Source organism: Trichosurus vulpecula, chromosome 3, assembly GCF_011100635.1.
Source record: "Trichosurus vulpecula isolate mTriVul1 chromosome 3, mTriVul1.pri, whole genome shotgun sequence".
In the NCBI taxonomy this organism is placed as follows: domain Eukaryota; kingdom Metazoa; phylum Chordata; class Mammalia; order Diprotodontia; family Phalangeridae; genus Trichosurus; species Trichosurus vulpecula.
Window position 1 is genome coordinate 415,899,693 of NC_050575.1, and position 16,504 is coordinate 415,916,196.

The window sequence follows — 16,504 nt, forward strand, 5'->3', positions numbered from 1 at the left end:
TGCCATAAAGGTGAAATAGATGGGCCTTGGCCACAGATTGGGGCTGGGGAGTGGAGGATGGATAAGGAGCTAAGGAATGGAGGATGACCTTGGGGGGCAAGCCCGGAAGATCGGGATGATGCTGGTGCTCTTGACAGTGATAGGGACCTTTAGAAGGGGGAAGGATTTGGAGGGATGAGCTCACTTTGGGCTGTTGGGTGGAAGGTGCCTCCTGGATATTCATTTCCAGCTGTGCAATGGGCAGCTGAAGATTCAAGACTAGAAGTCAGGAGAGAGGTTAGGGGTGGATAAGCAGACTAGAGAATGATCAGCAGAGGGCTGGTAATTGAATCTCTGAGAAAGGATGAGCTCCCAGACAGACAGATAGACAGACAGACAACAGACAATGTGTGATGGGGTTGGGGGAAGGCAGCAAGATCTCGCAGCCGGAGGAACGTGGCCTTCGAACACCTCTTTATGGGCAGCAGAGTGCACCCAGTCCTCCAGCCCTGGAACTCCTCCCCATTTTGAGAGGAAAAGGGCCTGGGCCCAAGTCACACGGGCCAAAATTGGCAGAGCTAGTCTCTGCAGCTGGGGCCTCTGGTTTCTGGCCTTAGGTTCGAGTCCCAGATCCTCCACTCTCTCAGATTCCTTTCCCCAATCTGGGCCTCAGTTTCCCTATCGGTAAAGTGCCAGGGGAGAGGATAGATCGTGAGCTTTCCTTCAGCCTCCCAGGGACTCAGGCCCAGCCCATGCCCTGCTTGGGTCTGCCCGGGTGGGCGGCCCTGGGCTGAGGGCGGGAGGCGGGACGGAGGCGGGCTGGGCGGAGGCGGAGGCGGAGCTCCGGGGAGGTGCCGCTCGTGAGCAGCCGGAGCAGCCGCAGCTGCGGGCGGGCAGGCGTGGGGAGCGGCGGCGGCGGTGTCTCGGGCTCCGGCTCCCGGTGAGTGCGCACGGCTGGGGCTCGGGACTCTAGGCTCGGGGCTGGGGTCGGGGGGTTCAACGCGCAGCGCCGCCCTCAAGGGCTCCAGCCTTCTCTCTCCGTGGCCGGGGCGCTGGACGAACCTGACCCTCTCCCTCTCCCTGTCTCTGCCCCTTTCCCATGCCCGGCCCAGGCGGCCCCTGAAGCCCCTCAGTGCCCGCGCCCTGCCCAGCCCTGGGCATCTGCCTCCAGTCCCCCTCCTCGTCCCCCCACCTCCTCCTCGGGCTCTCGAAGATGTCCCCTCCCCCTCTAGAACGAGAACAGAGGCCCCCATCCCCAAGGTGAGCAGCTCCTCCTCCTCCTGCCGAGCATCTCTGGACCCTCAGCCCGGCCATAAATGGGTGGCGGGTCTCAGCGCGCCACACCCGCCCCCATATACACACACATGCAAACCCCCCCCCCCACACACACACACCTGTTCCCTCCCTCCCCCGCCACCTGCCCACTCCTGGTCTCCCCTGCTCTGGTGGATCAGATCCCCCCCACGCCCCTCCGCCCTTTACTTTTATCCCCGGATCGAGACATCCGAGGACCTGGATCTGGAAGCGAGCTTAGAGATCCTTAGGTCCAAGCCTCTCCCTCATTTGACAGAAGAGGAATGTGTGGCGCGGCCCTTGGAATCGCAGCCCCTATAACTGCGGCCCCTGGAGCCGCCGCTCAAGGCCCTTTGTAGCCCCCGAAGTGCCCACCGCTGCATGAACGAGATTGCCCAGGCCGACTGGGCTGGGAAGCAGGGACTTATGTGGGCTGCGGGATGTCGCCCGATTCGGGGAGGGCTTTCTTTGTATACCCGGCCCTCAGCCTAGAGCCCGGGGCTCGGCAGGAGCCTATCTAGCACTTGGTGATGGATTGATCAGAACAAACACTGAACCGGGAGTCAGGACACCTGGCTTCTAGTCCTGGCTATTAGCTGTCTCTGGTCGAGTCTTTTTGGGTGTCAGTTTCCCCATGTCTAAATGAAAGGGTTGGACTGAATGGTCCCTTCGAGTGCTGCCATTCTACGATGTGTGTGCTTGGGGGGATGGAGGTAGCCCCTTTCAGCCTCTCCTTGGGGAGGGTATTACCTATTCCTGTGCCCTCTTAGGACGAGACTGTCAATGGCCCCCTGGACACCCCCATGGGACCCGGGGCTGGCTTTAATATCCCTGCTCTTGGGGATCTGGGCCAGTCGCATGTGCAGTCCCCCTCCCCCTTTAGTCCATTTCACCCTCTCTCATTTCCCTTCCGGAAACTTTCCATTCTTTATTTACAGTTCCCCTTTCTGGCGTCAGCCGAGTGTGGGACTCCTTCCCCAAAGTGCTGGGAGGGATCCCAGAGCAGGCTCGGGGCCCTCTAGGGCAGTAGCGTGGTCCTTTCGTGGTGGAACCAGCCCCCCCAAGGGGTCTTTGGGATCCATGGGCTTTGAGCCCTCTGGTCCCCACTGTGGCTGGCAGGTTTTGTCATTAGGGGAGGGCAGCCGCCAGCCAGGGCTGTTTTCCCCGCATGTTTCTCAGTGCCTGGTGTTGCTATAGCGACCACTTTGCTCGTTCAGCTCTCCTGACTCTTCCGGGAGCCCGTTTTTATTGGTCTGTTGTCCTGTCGTTTATGGCTCTAATTTCTCCTTTCTGCCTCCCTGGGAGATAAACAGTCACAAACAGGGATCTGGGCTGGGCTGGGCAGAAGGATGAGGACGGAAGGCTAGCCGGCAGACTGAGAGCTTAGCATGTCTGCCTGGGGCAGCCTGGCAGGATGGGCATCAGGGATCCTCTTCTGCCTCTCTCAGTTGCCCCTGGTTTGGGGAAGATGGGTGGATACACCCCTCCCCAGCCCCTAGCGGGAGGGAGCAGTACCCTAGCCTGGGGGTGGAGTGGAAGCGGGCAGGACTTGCCCACTGGACACACCCCAAACCCATGGGTCCTGTGAGTTTCTCAGCCAGGGTTTCCCAAACAGAGCCCCTCTGGGGGCTGGCAGTTACAAGAATGTGACAGCTGACAGTAAAGAGGGCCGGGACTTGTGCAATCCTCGTGTTTGTGAGCCCTGGACACCACCAGGCAGCCAGCCGGTCAGTGGGTTGGGAACCCAAGTCAAGAGTGAGAGCGAGCGGGAGCTGCCTGCGACTTCCTGTTTTTGCTGCTCACCAGTAGCTTGCTGGAACATGCCCTTCTGGGAGTCCGTGCAACCGGATGCTTCAGGGGAGATGTGGACAGGACCCCAGTCTATCCAGGGACAGCAGAGAAGGTTCAGAGGGAGTCAGCACTTTCAGTGATCGTGTTGCCCATAATGGACAGGGCCCCCTTACCTCAAAAAAAGGAAACCAAACAAAAACAGAAGAAAAACCAAGCTAGAATTGATGACCACCATCCACTTCATAGAAGAGAAAATTGCAGAGAAGTGACTTTATCTAGGATCATAGCCAGTGGGGGGTCATCATGTTGTTGCTGTGCTGTTTGTGTGGTTTGGGGTCTAGATATGTGGTGACCTCTTTGGTCTAGGTGACTCCCAGTGAGAAACACAAATCTACCAACACAAGTCAATCTGCATCTCTTCTGTGTCATAGCTGTGGAAGGTCTCCTGGGTGTCCAGTGTTCCGGGTCTCTCAGCTAGACTGTGTCCACAATGGGGCTGGGCGCTGGGCCATGCCAAAGTCTATGGTGCTCCCTATCCCCGGTCCACACTGCCCCTGTTCACAGTGCAAGCTTATCAGCTGGCCTGGGCTTGGGAGTTCACAATGTGCTTTGTAGTCGGTGGCCAGCATGCGAGACTTGGGGGCAGGGTGAAATGGGTTCCACTTCCCCTTATGAAGAGCTCACTGACTGACTAGAACCATAAAGGAGTCATTCCTGTTCCAAGTTAAATCCCTTACCTTTGTCAGTTTTCTCATCTAGGTTCTAGTTCTTTCTTCATGAGGATGGCATGAGGCTTAAATACAATGAGATCTTCAAAGAACTTTGCAAAGCATGGGGCTGTGAGCTGCTTTTATTATTACTAATAGGAGCCATATTTGATCTCATTTGAGCCCGTGACCTCTCCATAGGTCAGCTCTTGTTCTTTCTGGTGACAGTGCACCTGTCTCTTCCCTTAGCCCCTAGCTGAAGCCTGGTGGCTAGAATCCAGAGGAGGCGGTATGCTTTCCTGGCAGCAATGACCCCAGGCCCATGGCAGTCTGCAGGTCTTCCTCACCTGGGCCTTGCCCAGTGGACATGCCCCCAGACTCTTGGTTCTGATGGCTCCTTCACAGCCACCAGCCACCTCCTGCACTCTCTGCCATCCTTCCAAGGTCCATCTCTGATTCATCCCCATAAGGCCCAGAGAAGAAAGGATGGAGGCCTAACAGAGCTCCCTACTCTTGTCTGGTGTAGGGAGAAGCAGGCCTGCTGAGCTCGGGGGAGTGGCTGAGACTTTCCCAAAGGTACCTTATAACTCCAGAGACTTTGGTCTTCTGAGGATGCTTCTATCTCCTCTCTAAAGAAGGCTCTCAGTGACCGTCTCCCTCAGCGATGCTGCCTGGTCCCAGGGCCCTCCATGACCACAGCAGCAGGCCCTCAGGGCTAATTCTGGCCCAACAGATCCTTGGATAGCTGTGTGAAACTCTCTGCTCTTTGCTCTGGGGGGGTGGGGTGGAATGGGGACTGCATGTGCCCATGGTTATGTGATAGTCTGTGGTATCTCCCAGTGGTGTGGAGCTGGGCCAAGGCTGGATTTGTCTCTGAGCCGGAAGGGGAGGGGCTGGGCAAGCATGCTGCCATGGGAGAACTGCTTTCTAGGAAGTGCTATGGGACCCTAGGCCCACTGCCTATGGATGAGGGGCAGGCAACCTCACCTGGGTGCAATTACAGGGAGCAGTGGGTGTTCCTTTTAAAAAAGAAAAGTACTGCAATAGGTCTATAGCTGGAAGGGGCCTTAGAGGCCAAACTCCTTCTTTTGAAAGATTAGGAAATTGGAGTACAGAGAGGTTTAAGTTCTTCCCAGAGCCACACAGCTACTAAGGATCTGATGCAGGATTTGAACCCAGCTCTTCTGATTCTAAAGCCAGTGCCCTTTCCACTGTCCCTTGCCCATTCCTGGGCTGGGGGCAGATGAATTCTTCAGCCATAGTCGATCAGGAAAACCATATCCTAAAGTCCAGATGGGCTGTGATCCTGTGAGGATCAGGAGGAGGCATTCTAACAAAAATCACAGAACCTGAAAGTATTGAAAGGGATGAGAAAGTGATGGTGTCCGAGACTGAAGGACTCATTCTTGTGGAGAACACGCAGAGATGAAAGAGTAGTTCCTGATGATGCAGGGCAGTTCTGATGGAGGTCTCCAGTGGAGGGCATCAGGGATCTGGGCATACCTGTTTGTAGCTTAACTTTTATCGATGACTTGAATGACATTATAGGTGCCATGTGTACCCGGTTTGCACATGACACAAGCCTGGGAGGGATGACTAGCCCACTGATTGACAGGCTTGAGCATTGGGCTGAAATGGAATAAGATGAAATTTAACAGGTGTAAATGAGGCCTTATACTGGGCTACAAAAAATTGAAGTCCATTCACACAAGATGGAAGAAGTATAGTAAGATGGCAGTTTATCTGAAAAAGAGCTGGTGGTTTCAGTGGGCTTGGAGCTCAAAAAAGAATGTGCCCTTTGAGGTGGGAAACCAAAAAGCCAATACATTCTTGGGCTGTGTTATGACCTCAAGAGGCTAGAACATTGTGGGGGATTGAATTAGACGAAATTTAATAGGGATATGCTTTTAAAGCCTTACCCTTGGGTTCAAGAAACTGGAAAGAAATGGGAGGACCCCTGTGGTTAGACAGTTCTTTGTACGAAAAAGAGCTGGGGGTTTTAGTGGACTGCAAACCCAGTGTGAGTCAGCAGGCTGGTATGAGTCAGAAAATCGAAGTCGATCTTGGGCTCCCAGGAAGGGGGAGGTGAGAGTCCCACTGGGCTCTGTCCTCAACAGCCCCTGCTCAGAACTGGATGCCACCATTTGGGAAGGCCATTGATGAGCTGGGCGTGTGCCCAGGGGTCTTCCAGGATCAGGAAGGGTCTTGAGTCCATGTCCTGTGGGGATGCACTCTGCTTTGCCCAGAGGCAGCCAACGCGTTGTCCTTCCTCCTCATTCCAAAGCTGCAGCTGGGATGCTACTCACAGCCCTGAAGTCCATAAGCTTCCAGCCCACCTCCAGCTTGCTGTTGCCCTATAAATAGACTGCTGGGTATTTGTAAAGCTCTGCCTGCATCCAGCCCGATCATTGGATTCCTCCTGCCTGTCTTCTGCACGGTAACTGTGCCTGCCTCGAATCCCAGCCCTGGGCTGCAGCCCACGTCAGCAGCTCCTCTGGCTACGATTCTCCTGACCCAGAATAGCTCACTTTCCTGCCACTGCTCACTAGATCAAGGGGATGTTAGCATGTGGATGAGGAGTAAATATTTAGAAGCTTGATTAGGGAGTCTCCCTCCCAGCAGGGGAGGCAGGAGGTTGCTCTAAAGATGTAAGGAATTTCTTCAGGGTGGGGCACGGGTGAGAAGGGCAGATGATGGGGGCGGTGTCACAGATCGGTCTGAGCCACCATCACTTGGAACCAAAGGGAGGTTTTTGTCGTTTCCCTGGGAGGCATCTGGGTTTAGATGAAAGGCCATCAGGCCTGGAAACGGAACTGGAGGCCACAGCCCTTTGTCACCTGTGACCCTGGACAAGTCTCTCCTCTCCGTGTCTCAGTTTTCTCATCTGTAAAATTAGGAGGCCGGACTTAATGGGCACTAAGGTCTCTTGGTCATTCTGAAGACTCTGATCCTCTAAGCTGAGGCAGCCTGGCAAGGTTGGGAGGGGAGGGAGGGGAGGAAGGGGCTTAGAGGTGAAGACCACCTCCCACACTGTCACCCCCATGCACCTTTGTTGAAATTTCTTTCTGACTAACACAAAGCAAACAAACCAACAAAAGCATTTCCTCCTTTGTTAAATGAAAGCCTTGGACTCATTTTCTTTGGCTGCCACCATCTGTGACTCTCTGAGATGCAGCTTTTAGAGCTAGGGAGATCTGGTTCTGAATCCTAACCCAGATACTTACTAGCTCCATTCACACCAGGCATATCACTTAAACTGTCAGTGCCTCAGTTTCCCAATCTGTAAAATGAGGATAAGGAACCATAATAAAATTGTTAAGTCTAGCTTTAGAGTCAAAAGACCATTAACCCTGAGCAAGTCATTAAACTTTTCTGAGACTCAGTTTCCTCCTCTGTAAAATAAATATTAGAAGCAAGGTGGCGGAGTTCATAGGTCAGCAGCCTCAAAAGTGAGGAAGACCCATGCTCAAGGTCTCCCTCTGATCCTCGCTTGTTGTTTGGTGCTGAGCAAGTCACAGAACCCGTGGGGGCTAAGGCTGAGCCAAAGAGAAGGTGCTTTGAGTAGAAGGAGGGGGAAGGATACAATGTTGCCTCGGAGTCAGGGAGACCTGAGTTCAGAACTAGAGTCAGACATTTACTAGCTGTGGGACCCATCACTTCGCTGCCTGCCTCGGTTTCCTCATCTGTAAATGAAGACAGTAGCGCCGGCCTCCTTGTTGTAAAGATACAATGAGATAGCATCGTATAGTGCTTTCTGAACCTGAAAGTGCTATAAAGTGCTGTCATCACTGTCTGTGGAATCACGGGTCTGGTAAAAAAAAATGGATATAACAACAGCACATCCCTTGCAGGCTGGTTAGTAGATTGCTTTACAGACCTTAACATTTGTAGCATTTGTATTACTGTTCTGTGAACTGGATGGAATGAGCTGGATGGAAAGGATGCTAGATTTTGCATTGGAGGATCTAGGTTTAAATCCTGCCTCTCCTATTTATTGGCTGTATGACCTTGCACAAGTCACTTGCCCTCTTTGGGACTCAGTTTTTTCCTTTGAAAAATTCAGGTGTTGGTCTAGATCAGGAATGGGGAACCTGCAGTCTCGAGGCCACATATGGCCTTCTAGGTCCTTGGGTGTGGCCCTTTGACTGACTCCCAATTTCACAGAACGAAACTTTTTATTAAGGAGATTTGTTCTGTGAAGTTTGGATTCAGTCAAAGGGCCACACTTGAGGACCTAGAGGGCCACGTGTGGCCTTGAGGCTGCAGGTTTCCCAGCCCTGGTCTAGATGACTTCTCATGGTCCTTCTAGCTTTTAGTCAGTAACCCTATGGAGACTGAAAGGCCCATGTGGCGGGAGAGGAAGGTTGCAGGGAGAGCCAGAAGGGGAGCAGACAGAGAGTTAATTCATGCTCCCAGCTGCCAGTATGTGTCTTTTGACATGGGGAGGAAGTTTCATGGGATGGTCACCCTTGCCCCTCTATGAGCCAGTTTTTGAACCCATGTGAAGCATAGAGTTTCAAACACAGTAACATGTTTTAAAAAATCTCACTTTGGAATACTACACACTGTCTCCCAGGACAGATCAGCAGACCCAATGCCAGGTTGGGAGTTAGAAGGTCTGAGTTCAAATGCTAACTCCACAAGTAAATAGCTGCATGACCTAAGAGAGTCTTTTCCTTTTTCTGGACTTCAGTTTTCTCTTCTCCAAGAAGAGATACTTGGACTCAGTACCCCAAGGAGCCCTGCCAGCTCTGCCATCCAGTGACTCCCTGATTCTAGGACAGTTAACGGGGGTCAGCATCGCAGGCTGCCCAGTGTTGGTTCTTAATAGCCTACAGAGAGCCAGCCTATTTATTTAATGACTTCACAGTCCAGTAAAATCCAGTAAAATTGCATAAGAAATTGAGAATGTCAGAGCTGAAGGGGGCCTTAGAGGTAGATCATCTTAGCCAGCCCCATTTTTTTAAACATTAAGATTTTCTTGATATCTTTTGGTCATCCTCACTCCTTCCTCCCTCATTTCACTATAACTCTTTTCTTATAACTAGACAGATACTGTCTGGTAGCATATGCTACATCCTGTGCCTATAGTCCCCACCTCTCCAAGGAAAGGAAGAATGTGCATTTCCTTGTCTTCAGGGCCAAGAACAGTTAGTATTATAGTTAGCCCAGAGTCCTTCGATCAATGAATAAGTATTTATTCAAGTCCTACTATGTGCCAGCACCACGCTATGCTCTAGCTATATACAAAGACACAAGTGGAACATTTTGCATCTTCAAGGACATTACATTCTCCAGAAGGATGCTATAGGACAATGAACAACATACAAGATCAGTGCAAAGTCTTGGGATATGTACTGGACATCTGGTCAAGGCTTCGTGTAGAAGGTGGCATTGAGCTGAATTCTGAAGGTTTGTCCTGGTAGGGGCATTCCTGGCACGCCTTGGAAATGGGCTATCCAAGGTACCAAGATGGAAGATGGGGTGTCCTGTGTGAGGAACCGTAAGGAAGCCAGTTTGATTGGGCTGGAGAGTACATGTATTAGGGTAATCGATGATACATGGGGAAGGGTCGGGGGAGTCAGGCTATGAAAGACTCTAAATGCTAAATAGGAGAGTTGATCGTTGAAGTAATTGGGAGCCATCGGAATGGACTGAGCCAGGAGTGACACTGTTTGGAAAGTATCATGTCAGCAGCATTAACCAAAAATGGAGACTCTGTAAGACGTGGGGAGTAACTTGATTTATTGACAGTATAAGTTGGCTTCGGGGCAACAGCAGCTGTGTGGAAAATGGATTGGAGTGGAGGGAGACTGGTGGCAGGGATAGGAAGCAATTATAGTGGTCCAGTCCAGAGATGATGTTGGACAGAAAGAAGTGATTTCTCAGCCAAAGTTATACAACTGGTTAGTTGGGGGATCGCAGGCTAGGACCCATGGAAGCATATTGCCTTCCCTCCACAGGCACCCTCCAATGAACCAAGAATCACGTGTCCCCAGAGTCCATCCCATGCTCTAGCATTCTATGTTCTAAGCCTCTTTCCAGGTCCAATATTGTCCGTGCTGTGGTCTGAGGGCCATCCCAGTTCTGCCAAACTGAGTCACGGCTGGTTAAAATTCTCCAAAGAGTGGAAGGGCAATAAATAATGTCATAATCCCAACCACAGCTGGAGTTAGACACAAACACAAAACCTGAGGCTCACTGAGCTCTGTCCAGCTGAACAGGTTTGTGGTCAAGGTTTGGGTGGGAGACCTTTGCTTCAAATGGAGGTACTGGGGAAGTATAGGAAGACCTGCCTGCTTTCTGGGACCAAACAGGCAGCTTGGAAGGTGATGAGAGGAGGATGAGAAGTGAATGGGGAGAGTGCAGAAGGCCACCTCCAACATAGCAGTGGGGAGAGCTTCCCTGACCACACATACAGGCTGTCTGCTCTGCCTTGCATCCACAAGACCAGAAGGTAACACAGCCTCCTGGACAGAGAGCTGAGCAAGCAGGATCTGGCTTCAAGTCCCGCTATAGACATGTCTCTTACATGTTCTGGACTCCTATCCAAGACTCTAAGTTACAGAGGTACAAAGTCACATTGGGAGAGGGAGAGAGCTAGACAGGAGATACCAGCTTGGTGTCAAATTGGCTTCAGGATAGCGTTGGACTTGGAGTTGGGAAGATCTGAATTCCAAACCTGCCTCAGACTCTTCTTAGCTGTGTGACCCTGGCCAAGTTAGGTCACAGATGTCTGCCTCAGTTTCCCTACCTGTAAACTGGAGGTCATAATGGCATCTGCCTCCAAGGGTTGTTGTAAGGGTTAAATCAGTGTCTATAGTAGGCTTAGTAAACCATAAAGTGCAGTGTAAATATAAGCTGATAGAGCGGTATAGTGGGTAGCACTCTGGACCTGGAGTCAGGAAGATCTGGGTTCAGATTCTGACTCTACCACTTTACATCTTCAAGATACCTCAGGAAAGTCACCCCTTCTCTGGGCATCTCAGATTTACTCATTTGTAATAATAGCTAATGTTTACATAATAATAATGATGATTATAATGACCTGAATTCAGTCATTTTTCAGTCATGTCCGGCTCTTTGTGACCCCATTTGGGCACCTCTGAGGAGCCCAGTGCCCGGCCTTTCCTCCCTCCCAGGTCACCTAGTGCTGTGTCCAGAGGCAGCTCATCCCCATGAGAAGGAGCTTTACAGGCCATTCTGTGGCTTCAAAGAGTAAGTGTCTCCCTCACGGTCACTCCCAGAGTTTTCTTTTCTCCTCCTGATACATCAGAGGATGAAACCAAAGAGGGTGATTCATGAGTCTCAGCTGTCTGCTCTCAGACCCCAGCTGTGACGGGCCCCACCCAGCTCTGGCTCCTATAACTCATTGGCTTTATTGAGGCACGGCTTTGTTGGGGGTAGCCCAGAGCCATCCATCCTCCCCTGGCCACGGGAATTGTCTGTAGATGGGCTTTTAGAGAAGAGTTTTATGCCCTAAAACTCTGTGAGGTCCTGTGTGTGTGTGTGAATGTGTGTGAGTGTGTGTGTGTGTGTGTGAGAGAGAGGTTAGCCCCACTTGATGGATGAGAAAACCATGGCTCAGAAAGGGGAAATGAATTGGCTCAAGGTCCCGAGTCAGTGGCAGAGCTGGGACTAAATCATTGGCTCATTGATTTAGAGCAGGAAGGGGGCTCAAAAGTCGAAGATGCTCTCATTTTACATGTGAGGAAACTGAGGCCTGGGGGAGGAAGCAATGCCCAGGTTCGTAGAGGAAGCAGGGGTGCGCTTTGAGCTCATACCTTTTAACTCAAAATCACTCTCCCATCTCCCTGCTCTAAATCTGTGACGGGATCAGAATTCAGGCCCGTTCCAAGTCAGCTCCATAGCATGGCGACATGGCACTGACTCTCCTCCTTATCCAGAAAGGCACTGGAGGCTTCAGTGGACAGGATGGGGGCTGTGGAGGGGATGGAGACACAAATCAATCATCCAAGAGCACCTACTAAGTGCACCCTAAGCACCTGCTAAGTGCTGGCCTCTGTGCTAAGGCTCAGAATACAATGACCACGATGCAGCCATCTGTCTTCTGGGGAGTCTCACGAGCACATGCCTCCTCAAGGGCATCTCCCTAATTCCAAGCTTATTCACCTTTCTACAGCTCTGAAAGGCAGGCAGAGCACCCATGGGAAACTTTTTCATTCAGACCTCATAGCTGCCTGTGGAGGGAAGCTAGGCATGCGTTCTCTCCACTTCACAGATGCATCCTGGTAGGGGGAGGGGCTGGCTGGATTTGGAGGCCCAAACCTCAGGGTTGATTTCTGACTGGGCCGTTTCCAAACTGTGTGACTTCGGTGGGCCTTGGCTTCCTTGTTTGTAGGAATACTTGACCCTTAAAAAGCACACTCCTTATTCCTGTGACCTTCCTGCCAGACTTGCAGATGAGGAAACTGAGACCCCTAGGGCTTCAGTGACTGGTCCAAGGTCTATCAGTTTGTCAGAGCAAGGGCTTTGAGTCATGATGTTATATTCCTGGGCCTCACACCAAGTTGGTGCCTCATTTCAGCACCTGAAAGTCCTAGAATCTCTGTGTTAGGTCATAAAGGAACTCAGAGGACCTCAGGTCTGGTTCACCCTCCCCCTGCCTGGAGGATGCAAGCCGCCTCTGGAGAAGGGCTGGGGCTTTGGGCCATCAGAGCAGGATCTGGGATCAGAGGACCCTGAGTCCTGCTCACCACAACCGGCCCACTGTGGCTGGAAGGAGCAGAGAGCTGCTGAGTGAGTGGGGTGGCCAGTGGGAGACTCAAGCCCCCAGCTGGCTGCAGCTGGAGGGGTCTGTTTCTTTCTCTCTTTCTGGTGCTTTATGTGTCTCAGAGTCATATGCGTGTAGCCTGTTGGGCTGAAGCATTGACAGATGCTTCCAAATCCAGCATGAGGCTTTCCCTGCTGACTCTGCTTTCCTTCAATGGGACCCAGCACCGTCATGAAACAAAGGCAGTTTTGAAAGCTGAAGGGCCTGAGGAAGTATCCCTTTGGGGGTGGGGGTGGGGATTTCTCCACTTCATTTCTGCAGGAGCTGAGGAGCACGTGACAGAAACCACTTGTCTGGGGCACACAATCAGCCTCCGGAATTGTGAAGTGAGCCGCGCTCCCTCGGGCCCTTCTGTGCACCCATGGCAGAGGGGCCAGGAGCCACTCGGGGCAACTCGGGCGTCTCTGGCCCCAGATGAAGGGATCTCGTGGTGCAAAGGCATGGCTGCATGAGGCCGCCCAGTGCATTGAAGAGAGCCCCACTTGGAGTCAAGGGTCTAGGCTCAGCCCCTGGCCTGGACACTGGCTTTGGTGTCCAGGGCCCGGGTTCAAGCGCTGACTCTTCTGCTCACTACCTTTGTCACCTTAGGTGAGTCCCCAGACATCCCTGGTCCTCAGTTTCCTCAACTGTACAAACAGCGGGTTTGACTCGATGAGGGTAGCAGGTCATTTTTTGCCGAGTCTATAATCCTTTCTGGTGATCTTGGGCAAGTCACATTCTGCCATCTGGGTCTCAGTTTCCTTCTCTGCAAAATGAACAGATGGGTCTAGATGGCCCTGGAGCGGATCCCTCTCCTCTCAAAACCTTGTGATTCTGATGGAGACCTCTCAGCCTTTTTCAGACCCCTCTGGCAGCTTGGCGAAGCTTATGGACCCCGTCTCAGAAAATGTTTTTAAAATATATAAGATAAAAGTCTTAGGATCACCAAGGGAACAAAATAGACTGGAAACACACACACACACACACACATATATATATATTGAAAGCCCAGGAACTCCAGGTTAGGAGCCCCTGAGCTGGATGATAATTTAACCACACCTGGCCACCGGTCGTTGCCAACGTTTGTTGCTGGGTGAGAGAGATGGGGGGGGTCAGAGGTCACGGCAGCTCAGAGCTGGAGGGCGCCTCCGAAGTTGGCTATGACAACAGTGATAATGACGTGCGTTTTCATTAGATCTGAGCTTCATGAGGTCAAGGAGTGTCCCATGCTGAACACAGCAGGTACACACAGTAGGCGCTTAATAAATGCTGATTGATTGATATAGCACCTTAGAGCTTGAAAGGTATTTTTTTTTTTGGTCTGTGTCTCATAACAAGACCGTGAGGAAGTTATTACAGATATTACTATACTTATTTTACAGATAGGGAAACTGAGGCTGGGAGGTTAGACACTTCGTGCCGGAGGCAGGATTTGAACCTGGGTCTTCCTGGCTGCCAGCCTAGCACTCTCCCCACTATTCCAGGGATTCCTAGAATCTCTAATTTGCTCTGACGCTCCTTCCGCCAAAGCGATCAACACTGAGCTGCCGGAGCCGGGATGCGCCAGAAGCAGAATTCTCACTCAGATCCTCCTGGCTCCCCTGACCGCAGGGGAAGCCCTCAGCTCCCTAGGACCCGCCTCCTCCTCTTGGAGACAAGCTTCATTGTTTATCCAATTGAATTGACGCCATCAGAGGCCTTCACAGGCGGGCCCCACCCCCCTCCCTTTCCAATCCTATTGATCATTAATATAACCTCTAATCACAACAATCGCTTCCCCAATCAGTGGGCCTTGCCTCTCTCCCCCTCCCGATCCACTATACACAGCTACCTGATGCCTTGGGACAGCTCAACACCTCCCGCCAGAGCCCTGTGAAAACCCAACCTGAGCTCCTTCCTCCATGATTCCCCTGCTCCCTTCATGGCCTCCTCTCCATCCCGTGACTCTGTTCCCTCGTGCGCATCTCCCTCCCCCAGGCACACCTGGCCCTCTGGGATTCCTGCTCCACAGGTAACAAGCTCCCTTTTGTCCTGAGCCCTTTACTGGCTCCTTTTCTCTGTCTTCTTAAACTCGGTGAGCCCTGACCGATGACCCAACCTCCCAGGCCGCCCTTTCCCTCATCGCTCCCGATTCCCTGGTTATGGTGACTGAGCTGAGTGCTCCCCATTGTGGCTCCTGGGCTCCCTCACTCCGTGACCTCTCCTCCTTCCACACTCATTCTCTCTTCAAAGTTCTGGCGGCTATTGTCTACGGACCCCCTGGACACTTGTCTGCCTTCCTCAGTGCCATCAGCGTCTGGCTCTCCTTCTAAGGCACTTCCCCACGCATATTGGTACCCTCTCATGTACCCCAACACCCCAACTTGCACACTCCCAAGGCCTCCTCCTTGCCCCCTCAGCTACCCCTAGAGACAGCTACACCTTTGGTCTCTCCGGTACCCCATAATGTGCCACCTTGGCAGTCTCTTCTCACGGCTGCCTTTCCCCTCAGCTTGCACCTCCTAATCCTCACTGCGGCCTCTGACCCCTCCACCGCCAGCTCTTGCCTGAGCCATAACCTCGTCTCTTTCCTCACTTTCCTCATTTCGCATCTTAACCCCTTGGGGAACCAGTTCGATGCTGCCCAATCCCCGGACTCTTACAGCATCAGCGATCTTGCCCCGCCCATCATAGCTCCGGATCCCCCTGACAATCTGATGCCTTCACTCCTCTACGCATGCGGCTGGTGGGGCTGGAGGGAAAAAAAATCAGGAAGCCGCTGACTGGGTCTATTCCAGATGTGAGCTGGAGCACCTCCGCTGGTTCCTCACCAGGGCACAGCAACCCTTGGCACCGTTGTCAATGGCCGTCCCCCCGGGCCTGGAATTCCCTCCATCCTCATCTCCTGCCTCGAGTCTCAGCTAAAATTAACCCCCTTCTATAAGAAGATGCTGATCCCCTTTAATGCCAGGGCCTTGGCTCTGAGATCGTCCCCAGTTTATCTTGTCCATATCTCGTTCGCTTGTTGTCACCACCTTTAGACCGGAAGCTCCTTGAGAGCAACAACTGCCTTTGCCTTTCTTTGTGTCCCCAGTGTTTAGCTGCATCCCTGGCACATTGCTTGGTGATTTGACTTTCCTCTTGGCTGTGGAGTCTTGCACTATGTGTTGGTAGAGATGTAAAGGTTACAGAATGTCCAGTTCCTTGCCTTCATGGGGCTTACAGTCTAGTTGGAAGATGACTGACAGAGAAAAAAATAGAAGGGATAACATAGGCTCACACATCTAAAGTTATGGGAACCTCGGAGGTCATTAAATCCAGCCCCTTCATTTTACAGATGAGGAAACCGAGTCTTTCTAGCTTTTCCAAGGTCATGAAGTAGCTGAGACAAAATCTGAACCCAGGGCCTTGACAGGCCATGGTGAGTGAGTGCCTTAAAGAGATATGAACCCAGGGCTGTGACATATGAGGCACAGACTTGTGCAATCTTGGGGTTAGGAAGGCCTGAAGCTGGGAGGAGCATCTGACGGATGGACAGAATTTGCACTGACTTGATTTCCCACTTGAATTCCACTGAATTGATTTTCTTTGTATTTCTGGCATTGATGGCAGTGCCTGGCATATAGTAAGTACTTAAATATTTGTTGACTTGTTAAAAGCAACATGTGCTGGTGACCTCTCAAAGTCCTCTGACCCCTTGAGAGGTCACTTGCTGGCCCTTTTCTATTGAGCTCTGTTCTCCACCCTGATGCCTGCAAAGCTCAGCTGGAATGTGGTGGTCTTTCCTCCTGGCCCCCCTCCTCCTCAGCTCTCCTCTCCTCTTCTCCCCCTCCTCCCTCTCCTCCTCAGTAATTTATTTCTGTCCTGATGCCAAAGTCTTCCAGATGCTACGGGGGTTGGGGGCTCCTCTGCTGGAGAGAGGCTGTACTCCTCTGAAGAGGTCCACAGAGAAAAAGATAGCCCCGGAGGGCCCCTTGGCCTC

General features: G+C 52.1%; 1 protein-coding gene across 1 annotated transcript in view; it reads left to right on the plus strand.

Annotated features, from left to right (window-relative positions):
• The first annotated feature begins 847 nt into the window (after window positions 1–847).
• Window positions 848–16,504, plus strand: part of CYRIA (CYFIP related Rac1 interactor A) — a 93,066-nt gene continuing 77,409 nt past the window's right edge. The window contains exon 1 of the mRNA XM_036750567.1: window positions 848–919. The gene's annotated coding sequence lies outside the window, so the exon portion shown is untranslated. The remainder of the gene's footprint in view (window positions 920–16,504) is intronic.